The sequence below is a fragment of the Crinia signifera genome, chromosome 8 (genome assembly GCF_055691185.1).
Source record: "Crinia signifera chromosome 8, ASM5569118v1, whole genome shotgun sequence".
Taxonomy (NCBI): Eukaryota; Metazoa; Chordata; class Amphibia; order Anura; family Myobatrachidae; genus Crinia; species Crinia signifera.
Window position 1 is genome coordinate 19,407,639 of NC_139224.1, and position 19,982 is coordinate 19,427,620.

General features: G+C 49.0%; 1 protein-coding gene across 2 annotated transcripts in view; it reads left to right on the forward strand.

Annotated features, from left to right (window-relative positions):
• The first annotated feature begins 1,010 nt into the window (after positions 1-1,010).
• The window catches only part of PRRT3 (proline rich transmembrane protein 3), a 71,809-nt gene continuing 52,837 nt past the window's right edge, over positions 1,011-19,982 (forward strand). The window contains exon 1 of one of the 2 annotated variants that reach the window (XM_083155915.1): positions 1,011-1,031. The gene's annotated coding sequence lies outside the window, so the exon portion shown is untranslated. Of the gene's footprint in view, positions 1,032-4,475; positions 4,680-19,982 lie in introns of those variants that run through there. The other variant, XM_083155913.1, reaches the window with a different exon arrangement.

Here is a 19,982-nt window from a genome sequence, read left to right on the forward strand (position 1 = left end):
ACAGTGTGCTGTAGCGGCATCATGGCAGTGGCCGGGCTGTGCAGCGTGACCCCTGACATCACACCACGCTGCACAGCCCGGCCGCCGTCATGCCGCTATAGCACACTGTTCTGTACTAGATCACCTGGCCACACACCTGCCCGCTGTGCAGCTCGTCCCAGCCGCCGTACCGCTGTGCAGCTCATCGCAGCCGCCGTCCCGCTGTGCAGCTCGTCGCAGCTGCACGCTCCCTGGAGATGGTCCTGCTACTGCCTGTCACCACCACCATGTAAGTGACAGTGCAGGGCAGGGGTATAGTGGTTTGGGAATTAGTCTGCCTTTCATTGATGTATGGGGTGGGCAGTTTGGGGGGGGTGGGGACAGTGTTTTTTTTTTTTCTCCATCAGGGCGACCAATCCCGGGATCATACCTCCCAACTGTCACGATTACAGCGGGACAGTCCCGATTTTCGGGTCCTGTCCCGCTGTCCCACCCGCGGCAGGCATTGTCCCGCTGCGGGGGGTGGCAGTTGGGAGACCCCCCCAATCTAGTAGAATAGACGCTTCTATTCTCTTATGAAAATGAGGTTGTGACTAATTAGCATAAGCCACGCCCTCATTTGCATACGCAATGTCCCTATTTAATCAGGACAGAAGTTGGGAGGTATGCGGGATCCCAGGAATCTGCTCAGGGCCGGATTAACAATGAGGTGGATGGAGCTGCAGCTCCAGGCTCCCCATTGATAATAGGCCCAAGGGGACTGACAGCTTTGACAGGAAAAAAACTTTTTCCTGCCAGAGACTGCCAGCAGCTGTACTCTCTCCCATGCCTCCAGCACTCCGAGTCTCACGACAGCCGTGACATACAAACCCCATGTTACTCTTGAGTCTCACCTGAGATCAGTTGTAGATCCGTGCAGGCAATGCGGAGGCCACCCCTCCCTTTAGCTCTATCCTTCTCCGGGGTCCTAAGCCTGCCACTCAGTTACAAGCTCCGCCCCTGGACCACACGAGGGGAGCTGCTGCTGCACATGGCCTTGTACTGTGTGTACAGTAAGTAGTTCTGTAATGGCTACTCGATGTGTGTGTATATCCTGTACTGTATGAATGGTGTGTGTGTAGTCTGTACTGTACTGTACTGTGTGTTTATATGTGATGCATGTATATGTACTGCATGTGTGTAGAGTAGGGTTGCCACCTCACACATCATAGATTCCTGAACTGAAGCCCCCCCCCCCTTATGCGCGTGCTCCCGGGGAAGTGGGCGTGGCATCTCAAAAAAGGGCGTGTCTTAATAGTGAACCATGGGCGTGGACTCATAAATGTAATAATAGGCACATAAATACAATTAACAGTTTTACTTGTGCACAAGACAGGTGGTGGCAGGGTTGCCGACTTTATTGTTCTCTCCGGGAGAAGCCCGGAGAGGAGAGTTTCAGCAGCCGCACAGGGGGCGGGGCTTAAGCGTGATATCACTAAGCCCCGCCCCCATGATGATAAACCATCGAATTCAGGGATCTCCGTGGAGGGGGCGGGGCTAAAATGACGCAATTGTGTCATTTTAGCTCTGCCCTCTCCTCTGAGACCGATCCGGGGGGCCAGCGGGGGTCCCCCCTGAATCCGGGGGGCCGGGAGGGGGACCCGATTTTCGGGAGACTCCCAGAAATTCCGGGAGGGTCGGCAACCCTGGGTGGTGGTTACCTGAGAGTGTGACCGGCCGTGCCTCCTGCTTGCTCCCGTGTGTCACCTACGTGGCCACGTATCCCCGCCCCACCTGTCACACTGCGCCGCCCACTCCTAGACATAATGAGTGAGTTGATGCATTGATGATGCAGCTGGTGCGTGTAGGAGAAGGCGGAGGCAGAGCGCGCACGGCAGACACGTGACGCACCCCATTCCGGACCCTAGCAGCAGTGAGTGCACCAGCTAAGGCTGCAATCAGCATGCAGCCGCAGGCAGCGGGAGAGGGTGCGAGGCTTTCCAGGCTTTTCCAGTCACCCGGATTCCGGGAGAATCCTGGTGACTGGAAAAGCCTCCTGGAGGATTGCCACCAAAACAGGAGAATCCCGGAAATCCGGCAGAGGTGGTAACCCTAGTGTAGAGTGTACTCTATAAATGTGGTGGTGTGTGTGTATTGCGTGTATATGTGTGTGCTGGTGGTGTGTGTGTGTCTATATATATATATATATATATATATATATATATATATATATATATATATATATATCCCAAGTTTTGGGCTCTTTGAAGAGGGACACAGGCACACACCAGGAAATTAGGGGTGTGGCTATCTGGAAAGGGGGTGTGGCCAATAATATCATCTTCCCACGAGGCCACGCCCCCATTTTGATGCTGTGCCAGCTTACCTTGCCCATCCATGGGACTATTTGTGCAGGCAGCTCTGCCTGCTCTCGGTGAGCCGGGTCCCCCATATGAATAGATGGGGTGGTCCCCCTCTGATGGTGCTGGGCTGCACAGCAAATTCTGTTGAAAAGTTTGTGCTACTTTGGTGTAATTTGAACCTGGAGTATTATTGTGTGATTACGCCACTTGTGATGCCACACCCCTTCTTCGCGCCACGTGCCTTTGGCGTCCTATCTTCCTTTAGACAGTATGGGGGTTAGGCCCTTTGTGAATTTCAGCTCCAGGCCCATGTGGTTCTTAATCTGGCACAACGTGTGTAACAGGGGCTCTTCCTGGCATAACTTGTGTATGAGGCTCTGGCTGGCATAAAGTGTGTAACAGGAGTTCTGCCTGGCGTAACATGTGTAACGGGGGCTCTGCCTGGCATTACGTGCTTAACAGGGAATCTGCCTGGCATAACTGCCTGGTATAATGTGTACTGGTGTCACATTTATAAGAGAGCTCTCACTTGCGTTACACATGGATAAGGGGGCTCTTCCTGGCATAATGTGTGTATAAGGGGGCTCTGCCTGGCGGAATGTGTGTATAATGGCCTTCTGCCTGGCAGAATGTGGGTATAATGGGGCTCTGCCTGGTGTTACACGTGTATAAGGGGGCACTGCCTGACGCAACATATGCATAAAGGGCTTCTGCCTGGCGAAACAATCTGCGTGGCATAAAACATGCATAAGGTGGCTCTGCCTGGCATAACGTGTATAATGGGGCTCATCCTGGCGTAACATGTATAGGTGGCTCTACCTGATGTAACTTGTATAAGGGGCTTCTGCCTGGTGTAACATGTGTATAAAGGGTATCTGCCTGGTGTAACACATGTATAAGGGGGCTCTGCCTGGCATAACGTGTATAATGGGGCTCATCCTGGCATAACATGTATAGGTGGCTCTACCTGGTATAACGTGTATCAGTGGCTCTGCCTGGTGGCACATGTATAAGGGTGCTCTGCCTGGCGGAACGTGTGTATAAGAGGGCTGTTCCTGGCATAACGTGTGTATAAGGGTGCTCTGCCTGGCTTAATGTGTTGATAAGGGAGCTCTGCCTGGCGGAACATGTGTATAATGGGGCTCTGCCTGGTGTTACACGTGTATAAGGGAGCACTGCCTGGCGCAACATGTGTATAAGGGGCTTACGCCTGGCGTAACACGTATAGAAAGGGTATCTGCCTGATGTAACACATATGAAAAGGGGCACTACCTGGCATAACGTGTATAATGGGGTTCATCCTGGCGTAACGTGTATAGGTTGCTCTACCTGGTGTAACATTTATAAGGGGGCTCTGCCTGGCGTAACATGTAATTCGACACACCCCTCCAGCAGTGCATACCCTAATAAAATGTGCTGAGTAAGAGTATGACCTAGTTTACGTCATACAAGAAGAAACATCAGAAAAACATTGAAACTATCAATGTTCCGGAACTAAAAAATATTGTGACCTTTTCAAAAGAATCTCCCCCATAAACTCATAAAGCTACATGTGGCACCTCTAAAAACATATATTGTTGCCCACCATACTACTACATGTGAACTGGAAGCAGTGAATTCCAGTGCCCCTGGGCACCTTTATGCAACGCATTTCACTCCATACATGGAAACCTCCACCCCGACTTTTAAACTCGGGAAAGTCGTGGTGTTCCGATCAATAAACCATAGTCTTGTATCCTTACAATGGACCAAATTCCATATAGGTGAATCTAACAATGAAACCAGTGCCCAGGCTGCCATTAGCACTGGCTCAGGAATGTTGTCCCAATTTCTCCAGCCGGATCATGATTTTGCAGGGGATTTGGGACTCGTCGAATGATACATTCTTCATGTGCTGTTTTTCTCATGGAATCAACTGAGGGGGAAAAAAAATAATCAACAAGAGATGGGGCCAATTCTCTCCACAAATGACTTTCCAGGAGCATTTTCCCCTGTAATCCTGGCATGCAAATAGCAGAGGTTAAAAAGTGGCTGAGCAGGATAAGCCTCCTCCTTTCTCCAAAAGCATTGCTAGCTCCTCTCTCTCTCTCGCTCTCTCTGGCTCGGTCTGATTTGGAGGAGGTGTAACCCTGGGCTTTAATACGCTCTCTGCAGCTTACTGAAGCCACTTGGAGAGAGGGAGAGCGGCACAGTCAGACATATAGGATCCCAGCAAGCTCAGGACAAGAGCAATGCAGCTCCATTCCTGTCTTCCCACTGGGGATTCAGCATCTGGTCACCTCTCCTGAGAACACAAACAGCAGGATTCTTATGTAGACACCACAGGAGAGGAGAGAACAGAGAGCGTGCCAGCAGATGGTAAGACTCCTGGTCTATCACTCATATAACTGTATATTGATGCACATGGCAGTGCCTGCAGGGAAATATTCACCGGTGTCCCCCCAATTCAAGAAAGAAAATAGAGGCAAGTTTTGGAAAATCAGCGGTGTAGATTGCAGTTGTCGCACAGAGCTTGCACTCTAATTGTGGGTATAGATAGATAAATAGAGGTTATAGTGAAGAGGCAGTTATTTATTTTTATTTATTTATTAACAGTTTCTTATATAGTGCACACATATTCCACAGCGCTGTACAGAGAATACATGAATACTCACATCTCTCCCTGCCGCAGTGGAGCTTACAATCTATATTCCCTACCACATGTACATGCGCACACAGACATTCTAGGGTTAAATTGTTATTTTTATTTGGAAGCTAATTGACCAACCAGTATATTTTTGGATTGTGGGAGGAAACCGGAGGACCCGGAGTAAACCCACGCAAACACGGGGAGAATATACAAACTCTGCACAGTTAGGAGCATGGTGGGTATTGAACCCGTGACCTGAGCACTGTGAGGCAGTAATGCTAACCATTACACCGTCCGTGATGCCCTATTACCCCATGAATCTGTTATGGGGTGGTCCTGATTGTTAAAATAATCAATAGAGTCTATTAGGAAGTCTTTGGGGTACACAGCGATGGCACACTGACACTTGGGGGTCCCAGAACACCATTTTACAGACATGTGGGGTACAGGCTAAGGTTGGCACCACTGTCATAGGCTGGCAAGAATTATGTTTCAAGGAAATAGATGGATAGATAGATAGATAGACAGATAGAGATATATAGATAGATAGACTGACAGATATAGATAGATAGATAGATAGATAGATAGATAGATAGACAGATAGAATGATAGATACAAAATAAAATCGAAAGATAGATAGATAGATAGATAGATAGATAGGGGGTACACACAGTGCGATTTTGCTTGCGATTCGATCCCGATTCAATTGGGATCGAATCGGGATTGAATTGAATGGTATGCAAAATGGATTTGATTTGAGTATATAGTACAGTGATGGCTAACCTTGACACTCCAGTTGTTGTTGAACTACACATCCCAGCATGCCCTGCTACAGTTTTACTATTTGGCCATGCTAAAACTGATACAGGGCATGCTGGGAGGTGTAGTTCAACAACAGCTGGAGTGTATTCTATAAGCAAAATCGAATAGAAAAATAGTGCATAGCTCACCGTGTGTACCCTCTAAGAGATAGATAGACAAATATGATAGATAGACAGACACATCATGTATACACACATAGTTTGTGCTCACTTATATACTGTATGTGTACACACATATACACACGCATTGTTTGTGCTCACTCGGATGACCTTTGCAGCGTTGTCTCAGACAGCACACTGAGCACATAAACCTGTTGATCAGGTAGCTGGAGATGCACAGCGGTGATGGTGGCGCGGGCACTGTGTATACACTGTATGTTCCGGTGATATTGTTCCGCTCAGTGCTGATGAGCGAGGTGGCCGGGCTCAGCGAGACAGTCACAGCTTGCACTGGAAGCGGGTTATCTCTTGATGGTGCTATGAAAAGATCATTTGCTGTATTTTGCTGTTACTGAGGCACATTGAGGGCATGATAATATCTGGGCACCGGATGTACAGAGTGCAGCCAGCCTGGATCCTGTGCATCACTTATCATTTTATTTCCACCGGCGCTTTAATATTATGATCGTTTTTCTAAACTGAACCAGATCATTATTTAACCCATCGGCTGACACAGAGCCCAGCTTTGGCTTTATAAAATTTTCTGATTTATGTTTTTTTGTTTTATGTTGGTGTTGTCATTCTTTTTTATTTCATTTATATTATTGTTAGATTATTTTTAGATTGTTTTTGTTTGTTTTTGGATATGATAAGTCTCCTCAGACCTCCCATGTCTCCTAATGGGAAACAGATCAGTGGTTATCTCTGAGTAATGATATCACTCGTCACTTCAGCAATCCAATCCAATTATTGTCACTGTTAGCAAATGGGAGATGCTGTGGAAATAGTCCTGGCTGTAATTACAATGTGTATATACGGCAAAGACGCCATCGTTTCATGTCATTCCACCCGTAGGATATGCGCCTATACACATTACGCCAACATATGTATAGAAGTTATGTTATGTATATATTCTTCAGCGTCAAACTGACATTGTCCCAAAGGGGTGAACTGGGCCAGATGTACTAAGCCTTGGCGAGTGATAAAGTGGAGAGATATAAGGTACCAACCAAGCAGCTCCTGACATTTTTTAACACAGCCTGAAACTAGGGTTGTCAATCGGGTATGGGTAAAAACCGGACCGGACAGAACGCCGGACCGGACAGGCTCCATTCATCAATATGTCATTCTGGAGATTGTAGTGTCCAGTCCAGGGGGGTGTCCCATCCAGTGGGGCTGCCCTAACACCTGTAACCAGGGAGAGGAGAAGGGGGAGAATACAGCCCGGGGAGGGGGCTGTAATCTCCCCTTCCCCATGTTCCTGCTGAAACCTATCACAGGGACCCTCCGGACAAGATATCCCCCATACGGGACACCCCTTCCAGGCTCTTGTACGGGTCCGTTTTTTACTTAGTCCCTTGTCAAGCCCAGCGTCGTCGGAATCCTGGGCAAAAATTTTGGGATCAAAATGCACATGTGACTTTTTTTCCAGGCAGCGCTGATTGGTTGGGGAGATGTACTAAGCCTTGGTGAGATATAACGTGGAGAGAGATAAAGTACCCGCCAAATCAGCTGCTAACTGCCATGTTACATGCTGTTTTTAAAATGACAGTTAGGAGCTGACTGGTTGGTAGTTTATCTCTCTCCAATTTATCTCTCACCAATGTTGGAAAAATATCTCCATAATGTGAGAGGGAAGTGAATGCAATAGGATATTTCTTTACAGAGCACCTTTCATCTGAGTACCATGGCGGCAGCCATTTTATGGGCGGATCCTGTACTTCTGAATTAGCCTGTCATCTTACCTTCACTGCTCCCACCATACCTTCACTGCTCCCACCACACCTTCACTGCTCCCACCATACCTTCACAGCTCCCACCGTACCTTCAGTGCTCCCACCATACCTTCAATGCTCCCACCACACCTTCACTACTCCCAACATACCTACACTGCTCCCACCGTACCTTCACTGCTCCCACCGTACCTACACTGCTCCCACCGTACCTACACTGCTCCCACCATACCTTCACTGCTCTGACCGTACCTTCACTGCTCCCAACAAACCTTCACTGCTCCCACCGTACCTTCACTGCTTCCACCGTACCTTCACTGCTTCCACCTTACGTTCACTGCTCTGACCGTACCTTCACTGCTCCCAACAAACCTTCACTGCTCCCACCGTACCTTCACTGCTTCCACCGTACCTTCACTGCTCCCACCACACCTTCACTGCTCCCACCACACCTTCACTGCTCCCACCGTTCCTTCACTGCTTCCACCGTACCTTCACTGCTCCCACCACACCTTCACTGCTCCCACCACACCTTCACTGCTCCCACCATCCCTTCACTGCTCCCACCATACGTTCACTGCTCCCACCGTACCTTCACTGCTCCCACCGTACCTTCACTGCTCCCACCGTACATTTACTGCTCCCAACGTACCTTTACTGCTCCCACCACAACTTCATTGCTCCCACCACACCTTCACTGTTCCCACACTGCTCCCACCATACCTTCACTGCTCCCACCATACCTTCACTGCTCCCACCACACATTCACTGCTCCTACCACACCTTCACTGCTCCCACTACACCTTTACTGCTCCCACTACACCTTTACTGCTCCGACCGTACCTTCACTACTCCCAACATACCTACACTGCTCCCACCGTACCTTCACTGCTCCCACCGTACCTACACTGCTCCCACCGTACCTACACTGCTCCCACCGTACCTTCACTGCTCTGACCGTACCTTCACTGCTCCCAACAAACCTTCACTGCTCCCACCGTACCTTCACTGCTTCCACCGTACCTTCACTGCTTCCACCTTACGTTCACTGCTCCCACCATACCTTCACTGCTCCCACCACACCTTCACTGCTCCCACCACACCTTCACTGCTCCCACCACACCTTCACTGCTCCCACCATCCCTTCACTGCTCCCACCATACGTTCACTGCTCCCACCGTACCTTCACTGCTCCCACCGTACCTTCACTGCTCCCACCGTACCTTCACTGCTCCCACCGTACCTTCACTGCTCCCACTGTACATTTACTGCTCCCAACGTACCTTTACTGCTCCCACCACAACTTCATTGCTCCCACCACACCTTCACTGTTCCCACACTGCTCCCACCATACCTTCACTGCTCTCACCATACCTTCACTGCTCCCACCACACATTCACTGCTCCTACCACACCTTCACTGCTCCCACTACACCTTTACTGCTCCGACCGTACCTTCACTGCTCCCAACGTACCTTCACTGCTCCCACCATACCTTCACTGCTTCCACCTTACTTTCACTGCTCCCACCATACCTTCACTGCTCCCACCACACCTTCACTGCTCCCACCACACCTTCACTGCTCCCACCATATGTTCACTGCTCCCACCGTACCTTCACTGCTCCCACCGTACCTTCACTGCTCCCATCACACCTTCACTGCTCCCACCATACCTTCACTGCTCCCACCACACCTTCACAGCTTCCACCGTACCTTCACTGCTCCCACCGTTCCTTCACTGCTCCCACCGTACCTACACTGCTCCCACCGTACCTTCACTGCTCCCACCGTACCTTCACTGCTCCCACCGTACCTTCACTGCTCCCACCTTACCTTCACTGCTCCCACCGTACCTTCACTGCTCCCACCGTACCTTCACAGCTCCCACCCTACCTTCACTGCTCCCACCATACGTTCACTGCTCCCACCATACGTTCACTGCTCCCACCATACGTTCACTGCTCCCACCGTACCTTCACTGCTCCCACCGTACCTTCACTGCTCCCACCGTACCTTCACTGCTCCCACCGTACCTTTACTGCTCTCACCGTCCCTTCACTGCTCCCACCGTCCCTTCACTGCTCCCACCGTCCCTTCACTGCTCCCACCGTACCTTCACTGCTCCCACCGTACCTTCACTGCTCCCACCGTACCTTCACTGCTCCCACCATACGTTCACTGGGAAAAGGGGACAGCAGTGTATAAGTAAGATATAACGCTGACTGCAACAATGCGAGTGGGTATAAAACTTATGGAAGAATGCAAGGCAGGTATCAGACCTAGGGTGGGATGTTCTAACATCAGCCGCGCGTCACCTCCTTTGCCAGCTTCGCATTTTTACTAATCACAAGTGCATCTAGTAACGCAATGGACAGCTCTTGCGATAAGTCCTGGCACATGCGCAGAGTGACTGCCCGCTTGCGGGGCATACTGGATCCCTCACACAGCGCTGTGGAGAGAAGCCCATAGGCTTGCTGGCGATACCCTCCGCAGTGCTGCCCGGCGAAGGGGGGTTAGCGAATATGGAAATACAGTAAAAACCTCGATAACGGGGTCTTACCACATTTTCACGTTAGTGTTAGTGCATCCCGCCCCTAAGCTGCCTGATTTTCCCAAACACAGGAAACTACTGGCATAGAAACAAGTGTGGAGTATTTATTATTATTATGTATTACCAGTTATGTATATAGCGCACACATATTCCGCAGCGCTGTACAAGGAGTATTTGAACACTCACATCAGTCCCTGCACCAGAGGAGCTTACAATCTATATTCCCTACCACATGTCATGCACACATTCATTTGGGGAGCCAATTAGCCTACCAGTATATTTTTGGAATGTGGGAGGAAACTTGAGTACCTAGAGGAAACCCACTCCAGTACGGGTAGAATATACAAACTCTGCACAGTTAGGGCCATGGTGGGAATTGAACCCATTACCTCAGTGCTATGAGGCAGTAATGCTAACCACTACACTATCCGTGCTGACCACAGTAGTTCTTGGCCCCCAGCCACTATGCATCGGAGAAGTCACAGCCAGTCCCCCTTGAGCTGCCTTGGACCTTTCCTGGTGGCAGGATCGCATGCAATACATTGCATTCGGTACTTCTGCATGTGATGTATCACATGCGATCCCCGTTCCCTGCCACTGCAGGGAGGGGGTCGGAACCAGAGGTCTTACGTGCAGCATTTTGCTCTCCGGTCAGATGCACACGGGGCCGCACATTGGATGGGATGTCACACACATGCTAATTGGGCCGATTTCACAGCCTGATCTGCTGGAATCGTGTGAAATCAGCCCCAAATTGCATAGAGCATGGGGACCTTTAGTAGCAGAGGATGATGGAGGTGAATACGTTGAACATCTGGTACCTGCAGCTGACACATGAGAACACCTGGTACCTGCAGCTGACACATGAGAACACCTGGTACCTGCAGCTGACACATGACACCTGGTACCTGCAGCTGACACAAGAGAACACCTGGTACCTGCAGCTGACACATGACACCTGGTACCTGCAGCTGACACAAGAGAACACCTGGCACCTGCAGCTGACACATGAGAACACCTGGTACCTGCAGCTGACACATGAGAACACCTGGTACCTGCAGCTGACACATGAGAACACCTGGTACCTGCAGCTGACACATGAGGAGGAGATGTTGCTGTTATACAGTAGCTACATGTTTATCTACGTTGTGTGCGCTGTGTGTGATCTGGAACCTACCAGCAGCAAGGTTAAACGGCCGGGCAGTGGTACCTAGTGACACATTCCATTAGCTCACGGACTCACTCCTGTCTAAACTTGATTTTGGGGAGGGCTTCAAGCGTCTTACCACCAAGTGCAGGAACTCTTCATGCGTGGTTACCTATGTAGCTCTAAATCTTGCATTCTTATTCAGTGCTGATCCGAAGACAACCAGGAATGACAGCCAGAAAATATGGGTCACTTCATTGGATTTTAGTTTTGATGTCCGTGAATATGGTTGAGAGTACTGAGGTGGCTAAATAATGAAGGTAATAAGAATTGTCATATGTGTATATATTCTATATACAGTATATTCTAATGTCCCACCAGGCCGGAGCAGGTAGACCGCTGCTTCCCTCAAGGCCGTTATCCTGCCCCTCACATCGGTCATACTGTCCCAGCATCAGGTGTGAGACGGTGGACACATGGTCATACTGAGGTGCGTGGTGTGATCAGAATTTTCTGTCTTAAGGGGCACCGCAGCAGCTGAAATTCATCACCAACTATACCATGCCTCAGTGTGTAGGCAGCCATTTTGTTCTTCAGGGATGTCGCTCCTTGTGATTGATTATGCTGCGTGAATATTGTATAGGGATGTCTTCACTCGCGCTAATCATTTTGCAATGATACAAAATAATACTTACACGTGTAATTTCTCCATTTAGACAACTCAGGGTGTCAGGAGTTGACTAATTCTACGTTAGACAGGGTGGGACTGTACAACACTCCCTATCCTATTCTCTTATGTTAGATTAAACTGCACACCCAGCTGATATTTCATTTATGCATGCATATAATTTGCATCATTAGCTGTAATTGTTTTATGGGAAGGTGTGAGCTTAGTACTATTTCTGTGCCTGGCTGCGTGCAACTCAAATATTTGTGAAGAAACTCGTCTGGAAGGCCACATAGGATTAGCCGGTGTACTAAATCTGCTGTTGAATTGGACACACTAATTCCAGCCGTCCACAGCATTCCGCAATGCACAAGTGTCTCTACACAGGGGCCCTTATTCTGGTTCACTTACCAATGCAAATTCCTTCTCAAATGGACAAAACCATGTGCACTGCAGGGGGGCAGATGTAACATGTGCACAGAGAGATAGATTTGGGTAAGTTATTTTGTTTCTGTGCAGGGAAAATACTGATGCTTTATTTCTACACTGCAATATAGATCTCACTTTGCAGTAAAACCCCACCCAAATCTAACTCTCTCTCCACATGTTACACCGGCCCCCCTGCAGTGCACATGGTTTTGTCCATTTGGGAAGGAATTTGCTTTGTGAGTGAACCAGAATAAGGGCCAATGATGCACAGTAACAAGCACCTAATCAGTGTGTCTCACAGTCACATGACTGTCCCAGGTCAACCACAAGGGCAGCTGGTTAAGGACCGGAGCTGGTAGGGGCTGTAAGAAAAATGAATGTTATTTAGCAATTCTCTCACCATTTTATTGGTAGAGCAGGTCGGGGGAACCAGCTGTGCGGGGTAAATGGTATTGAGATTACATGATATTTTGGGGTCTCAGAAATGTTATAATAAAGTTTTGATCCAGTTCCACTAGATGACATGCTGTAAGAAAAAGAGAAAAGGGTATGTCAGAGCGCAGATCTATATTATAGCCCCCCTGGTTCTGCAGCTGTCTCTAGTAAGGGGGTACTTCACCCCTTAAACACAAGAACAAAGAATTTAGAGGTAGCGCTGAGCCAGGTATAAAGTTTAGATATTTTTATTTTCTAATAAAATATATATATGTACTGTGTACTAATTCCACACTTTTAATCTGTGTGGTACTGGCCGGTACCTGTATTGAATTGAATTTAAATGTCTTATTGTATGTTTATTGTGTGGAATTAGTACACAGTACATATATATATTTTATTAGAAAATAAAAATATCTAAACTTTATACCTGGCTCAGCGCTACCTCTTTGTTCTGCTGTAAGAAAAGGTTACATTTGTTGGATAACAATGATTTGTATTTTACTTGCCCACCCTCCCCAAAGTTGCACGAGACTTCATATTTTTTGTTGACCTGCAAATCATTGCGTTTGGATGCGGGACCTAGCGATGTGCAGTCCACCCCCCCCCCCCCCCCCCCAGGGTCTAAGGGCCAGATGTATCAATGTTCAATAGTGATGAAATGAAGAGTGATAAACAACCAGCTCCTATCTGTCATTTTTGAAACCCAGCCTGTGACATGGCAGGTACGAGCTGATTGGCTGGTTGTTTATCACTCTCCATTTTATCACTTTTTGAAGCTTAGTACATCTGGGCCTAAATGCGTCTCTACTCCGGGCTTCTCCTGGGTATGGAGAAGCGTTATATATAGGCAAGTACAGATATGACCTACTTTAAAAAGGTTTTATTCTTGTAGATCGTTTCCTTAATTGCTGCTTATTATTAATATTATTACTATGACTATTATATATTTATACAGGGCCAGCTTACTCGGCAGTGTTTTGCAATTGTTACGAATTGTATAATAAAACATCAAAGCAATTAGTGAACAAACAAACAACAAGTATCTTTGATATGTTGGTACAGAGTAATTCGTGACCTGACATAAGGTTGCTGACATTTCCTGTGACCTGTCCCCATTTCTATGCCCCATTTGTTACCGTCTCTGTGATGAGACAGCTGTGTCTGCGTGAATCAGACATGAGTAATCAATGACAATTGTGCGGTTCCATTGGGCACCGGGAGTCAGTACCACTTCTAGATGACACCGCAATACACCTGCTATACACACAGTTGCTGCACATTAATGATTTAGCGTGATTAAGGATCCCCAAGTATCTTGCTGGTTAACCAAATGAAACCTGTCGCTCTAATATTTTATGAGTTCGAGTAATGCAATCCTCTTGCTGGGCACGCACCATGTTGGCAGTAGGCCGAGAGATGGCATGGGCACAAAACACTAATCCCAGCGTGAGTCATTGCTCAGCTGCATGAGGTTAACAATGAGCAAAGCTGCAGGCGCCTTTCAGGGCAGAACGGGACATTTCGCACCGGTGCCAAGTTCCAGCCATAGGATCTAATAATTGCACTTTTGCCGTTCTCATCCCAAGCGTTTCTCGCTATGCTCTTAATTAGTGTTAATGGGCGACAATATGGCTGTGGAAATGCAAAGGCAGATAGGTGTTCTATTCTGAATAGTGCTGGTGCATGGCGGATGTCGGATTCAGACAGAACTAGTATGGGGTAGGTATATTTGCCATATATATTTGCAGACACAGCAGTGGGTTGGCGCATTCTCTAAGGACTCAGAATATGGGCGCGTAGTCACGTTCCCATTCTGTGGGCATTCAGTCACAGCACGCGTTACCTGGGACTCAGAATCAGGCTCTGTTATCTGGAAATGTGTCAAAATTCTGGACGAGGAGAAACGCGTCAGGTCTAGATCCACAGACATCTGCTGACCGATGGTTAAGCTTCTCACGCCATCGGAGCAGTTACCTGTGCGGAGTTTCTAACTGTGGTATCTCTGACTCTACCTTCCTGTCAGTAGGATTCAGCATGAAAAGCCGGCGGTCGGGATCCCGGCGTTCAAAATCCCGACGCCGGAATCCCGAACGCCGAAATCCCGACAAGGGGGGGACGTGGATCGCCCCCCCTTGCGGGCTCGCTGCGCTCGACACGCAGCGGGCCTGGTGCCTCGATACGCTCAGAACACTAATTTATTCTCCCTCCGAGGGTGTCGTGGATACCCACTGGGGGGGGAAAGTGTCGGGATTTTGGCGTTCGGGATTCCGGCGTCGGGATTTTGAACACCGGGATCCCGACCGCCGGGATTTATACTGCATCCCTGTCAGTAATAGCCCTTTCACACCAGCCTAAATTCCCGGGTTGAGTCCGGGAACAACCCGGTACTACCGCTGGTGTGAAAGGTACCCGGGACAAATTATCGGGCTAATTTGCCGGCAATCCAACCCTGCTTGGTAGCAGGGTTGTTTTCGGGTTCAACCCGGGGACCTGGCTGGTGTGAATGGGGTAGGGTATACTTACCCGGGTTGCCGGTCCTCGTGTGCTGTCCGGCCGGGAATCCACGCAGGCGGCGGCCGCAAATGACAGGCGGTGGATGATGATGATGATGCAGCTCTCCGGCGGCAGTGAGGACGCCGGAGAGCTGCGTCATCTTCATCCGCCGCCTGTCCCGTCATTTGTGCCGCCGCCTGTGTGGATCACTGGCCTGTACAGGGGACCAGCAACCGGGGTGAGTATTCTCCCCACCTCTGCCGCCATCCCGCCGACTGCCCGCCTCCTCCCCACCTTCTGCCGGCCTCCTTCCCGCCCCCTTTACACACCACAAAATGCAGGGACATTTCTGGTGTGAAAGTGTCCCAACCCGGGAATGTCCCTGCTTGTCCCGGGAATGTAATTCCCGGGTTTGTCCCTGCATTTCTGGTGTGAAAGGGGTATAATTTGGTCTCTGGTAAACGGAGTACACCCTACACTGTGGGTATACCCCATCAAACAACTTTTTATTGTGGAATTTGTATTAATTAAATAACGCACTACAGATCCTCTCTGTGTTTCATGATATTTTTCATAATGGAATCCTTTTAATTTGCAGATCGTATAAATTTTAAGGGTCACGTGGCGCATTTTAAGGGTCACGTGTTCTGTGTGATATATATATATATATACAGTATATATATATACACACACACACACACTGTATTTATAAATATATCTAGTGTCCGTGTGTAACCAAAACACCGCCATCTGCTGGCAGCGAGTGAAACTACATCTCTTTCTCTTTCACACATACAGAAACACAGATGCAATCACAAGGTAGCAGACTAGCTTTCAAAGCTTTTGCTTCGAGCGGGCTTAGCTAGTTTTATATAGTATGTCGGCAAGTGACCGCTGTCTGCAGAGAACACCCGGCCAAATAAAAAAAAAAAAAAAACAAGAGGAGGAATTCCGCACGGACAGTTTAAGGACATCTTCCATCAGGGTAACGTGCGAAATTCATCGCTCACATGTGGAATGGGACGGATATTCCATGGAAAAGTTTTAAAAATTCCAATCTTCTCTCCTAAGACACCAGAAGTAACCGGCAGTCTCTCGCTGCTAATTACCCTCAGCTTGGAAGGAATGGAATTATTTCCTCAGCCATCTCATTACCCTTCCTGCTGGCTGGAAGCAGATTTCCATTGTGAAATTGGTAGGGTTATATATACCTGAAACCTGGTTAAATTTCCAATGAGGGCGGAGCTTAATAATAACCCTCTGGTAATGGTCAGGTCAAATGATGTCAGAGAGACTTCCAGCTTTCCGTAAAAGTCTACCCTTATGGCGCAATAGAAATAAAAATGTATAATAATAATGTAATAGTCTCAGTTATAAATACAATGTAAATGTATATCAGTATATGAGTAGATGGGAACTGATTCCACTAAACATTTTTAGGTGACTCCATTGGCCCCTGATAATTATTAAGTTGCGGCTACTTCATTGGCTAATTTTCATAAGTTTAACAGTGATTGGTTGGAATCTACAGCTGGCGAGTTTTCATCCGCTGAATCTTGTCCCCATTGCGGCTGGTTTGCCACATTGTTTGTGTTGGCGTTGCATTTCATTTGCACAGATATTGACTTCAGACATTTTAGTTCCCTTGAACGCTATTTACAACTTGAAGCAGACAGAGGGCCTTGCACGTAGGTGTGAATGGGGCCTCACCTGGCAAGTTGTAGCAAACTGCCGGGGCCGCATTAAGGCTGGTGGGAGCTCAAGGGCAATGAAGGTTTTGGGGGGGGGCCCACTCCCAAAAAAACACACATGCGTGATGTCAGACTGGGCAGGGGCAGCAGATGTGGGTGGCTCACAGTCAATGTTCCACAGGATTTCACTTTACAGTGGAGCACATTGGCGGTGACTGCTAAGGAACAGCTGATACCCCTTTCACACCAGAAAATGCAGGGACATTCCCGGGAATATTGTCCCTGGATGATGCAGTGACATTCCCAGGTTGGCCCCTTTCACACGGGGCTAGTCCCTGCATTTTCTGTTGTGTGAAGGGGGCGGGAAGGAGGCCGTCAGGAGGCGGGGAGGATGCGAGGAGGAGGCAGCGGGCAGGCGGCTAGAGATGGGCAAAATGGGTCACTAACGAGAGCTGGGATCCAGTAGGCCAGTCCCGGAAAAGATCCGGTTCTTTTTTACACGGTTCACTTTGAAAGAAGGGGTAATTTGATAATAAAGAAGAATAATTTGTTTTACAATCATTTTTTACTATTTTTTTTATTTTTTAAACAGTGATCTGAACAAATAAGAACATACATCTCTTATATATTTGGCTACATCTGTCACTCAAAGTGTGTCTGGAGCTATAACGCTTGGTGGAGCCTCTGACTCACATGACTGACTCACATGACCGAGAACCAGCCCAGTGAGCCCACAGACAGTGCCAGACACCCTCTGCCTCTCCATGTTACACAGCAAAGACACAGCTACTCACCAGACACACCAGGTGAGCGCCCCACACCTCCATACCTCCCAACATGACCCTCTCCAGGAGGGACAGAATGCTCTGTTTGTGGACTTCCATCTTAATTTATGATTGTCATCACCTGTCATTTTAAACAGGGTAATTGATAAGAAAGGTGTTTAAGCACAGGTGATGGTAATCCATAAATTAAGAAGTCCAGAAACAGAGCAATGTGTCCCTCCTGGAGAGGGTCATGTTGGGTATGCACCTCCCTCCCTCCCACCCCCATTCACGGCATCCCCACGATTAAATGGCACATGCAAAACACTGACATGGCTATGGTCGACAATGAAAAAGGTTGACAAGATTTATTTTTCACTTTTTCAATGTTTTCATATTCATTCTCATGTGTCGACATGGACACCAATGAAGTGCCACACTTATGTCAACATTTACATGTGTTGACCTTTCTGTTTTCGACTTTTTCTTGTGGCGATTCGCGGCACCCCCGCGACCCCCTCCCGCGATTCGCAGCACATCCCCCGCAATTCGCGGCACCCCCGGTGACTCCTGCGATTCGCGGCCCCACCCCGTGATACCCCCCCACCTCCTGCAATTCGCGGCACCCCGCGACCCCCCCTCCCACGATTCGCGCCAACCCCTCGGGCCCCCCCTCCCGCGGTTCATGGTGCCCCCCACGACCCCCCCTACCACGATTCCCCACCCCTGACCCCACCTCCTGTCATTGTGGCAACCCCCCGCCCCCGCGACCCACCCTCCCGCGATTCACTGCAACCACCCGCGCCCCCCCATCCCACGATTCGCGGCACCCACACCCCCCCCCCCGCGCGACCCCCCCCCCTCCCGCAATTCACGGCATCCACCCACGACCCCTCCTCCCGTGATTCGCGGACACCCCTCACCTCCTCCCTTCCCACCCCACCCCCACGCGTGATTCACGGCAACCCCAGGATTAAATGGCACATGCAAAACACTGGCACGGCTATGGTCGACAATGAAAAAGGTTGACATGAGTTTTTGAAGATTTATTTTTCTTTTTTTGAATGTTTTCATATTCATTCTCATGTCTTGACATGGACACCGATGAAGTGCCACACTTATGTCAACATTTACATGTGTTGAACTTTCTGTGTTGATTTTTTCTTGTAGCAATTTTTTTCCAGTGACAACTATGAACTATGTGCACGTCAACCTACACATCATCAACCAATTCTTTGTATAATATATAACACCTGTTCTGTTTTACTGTAGGTGTTTTAAGTCGACCTTTTACTGCTACTATTACTGTTTATGTAAATGCATTCTGAATGACAGCAACATCCTACCATCCTTCTACAAGAATATATAACCAACTAGGTGATTCATCGCGCCCCGTGCCCCCCCCTCCCACAATTCACGGACCCCCGCGCACCCCCCCTCCCGCGATTCGCAACCCCCCCCTCGCGCAATTCACGCCCCCTCCCACGCTTTGCGGACCCCCGCCCTCTCCCGCCATTCGCCGACACCTGCGCCCCCTCCCTCCCTTGATTCACGGCACCCCCCGCGCCCCTCCCGCAATTCACGGCACCCCTAAGCCCCTCTTTAGTCCCCCGTATACTCACACACCCCTATCACTACCCAGCTTCCTGCTCTCCTGAACCGTAACTTCCACCACTGGGGAGTCGCTGACGCTGTTTTGCCCACATGCCCCTATCATGCCTCATAGCCCAGCCTCCTGCTCTCATGCACCCGAACTCCCACCCAGTAGGAGGAGACACTGACTAAGGGCCACCATCCTGTACTGCCACGCTGGACCCTCACCCACTGGCAGAAGCTGCACAGTATCTCCCACCCTCCTCTTTAGTCCCCCTTATGCCCACACACCCCTATCACTACCCAGCCTCCTGTTTTCCTGTGTCGTGACCTCCGCCAGTGGGGAGCCGCTGACTCAGAAACACCCTACTATACTATTGCACACACACACACACACCTAAACAACATGCACACACAGCCCCCCCCCCCACACCCACAAATGTCACTGTACCCTCCACACTATCAATGTACATCTTACTCTGTAACTGCTTTTTAATTAAACAAAACAATACACACCCCCTTCCACATCATATGCTCTCTATTTA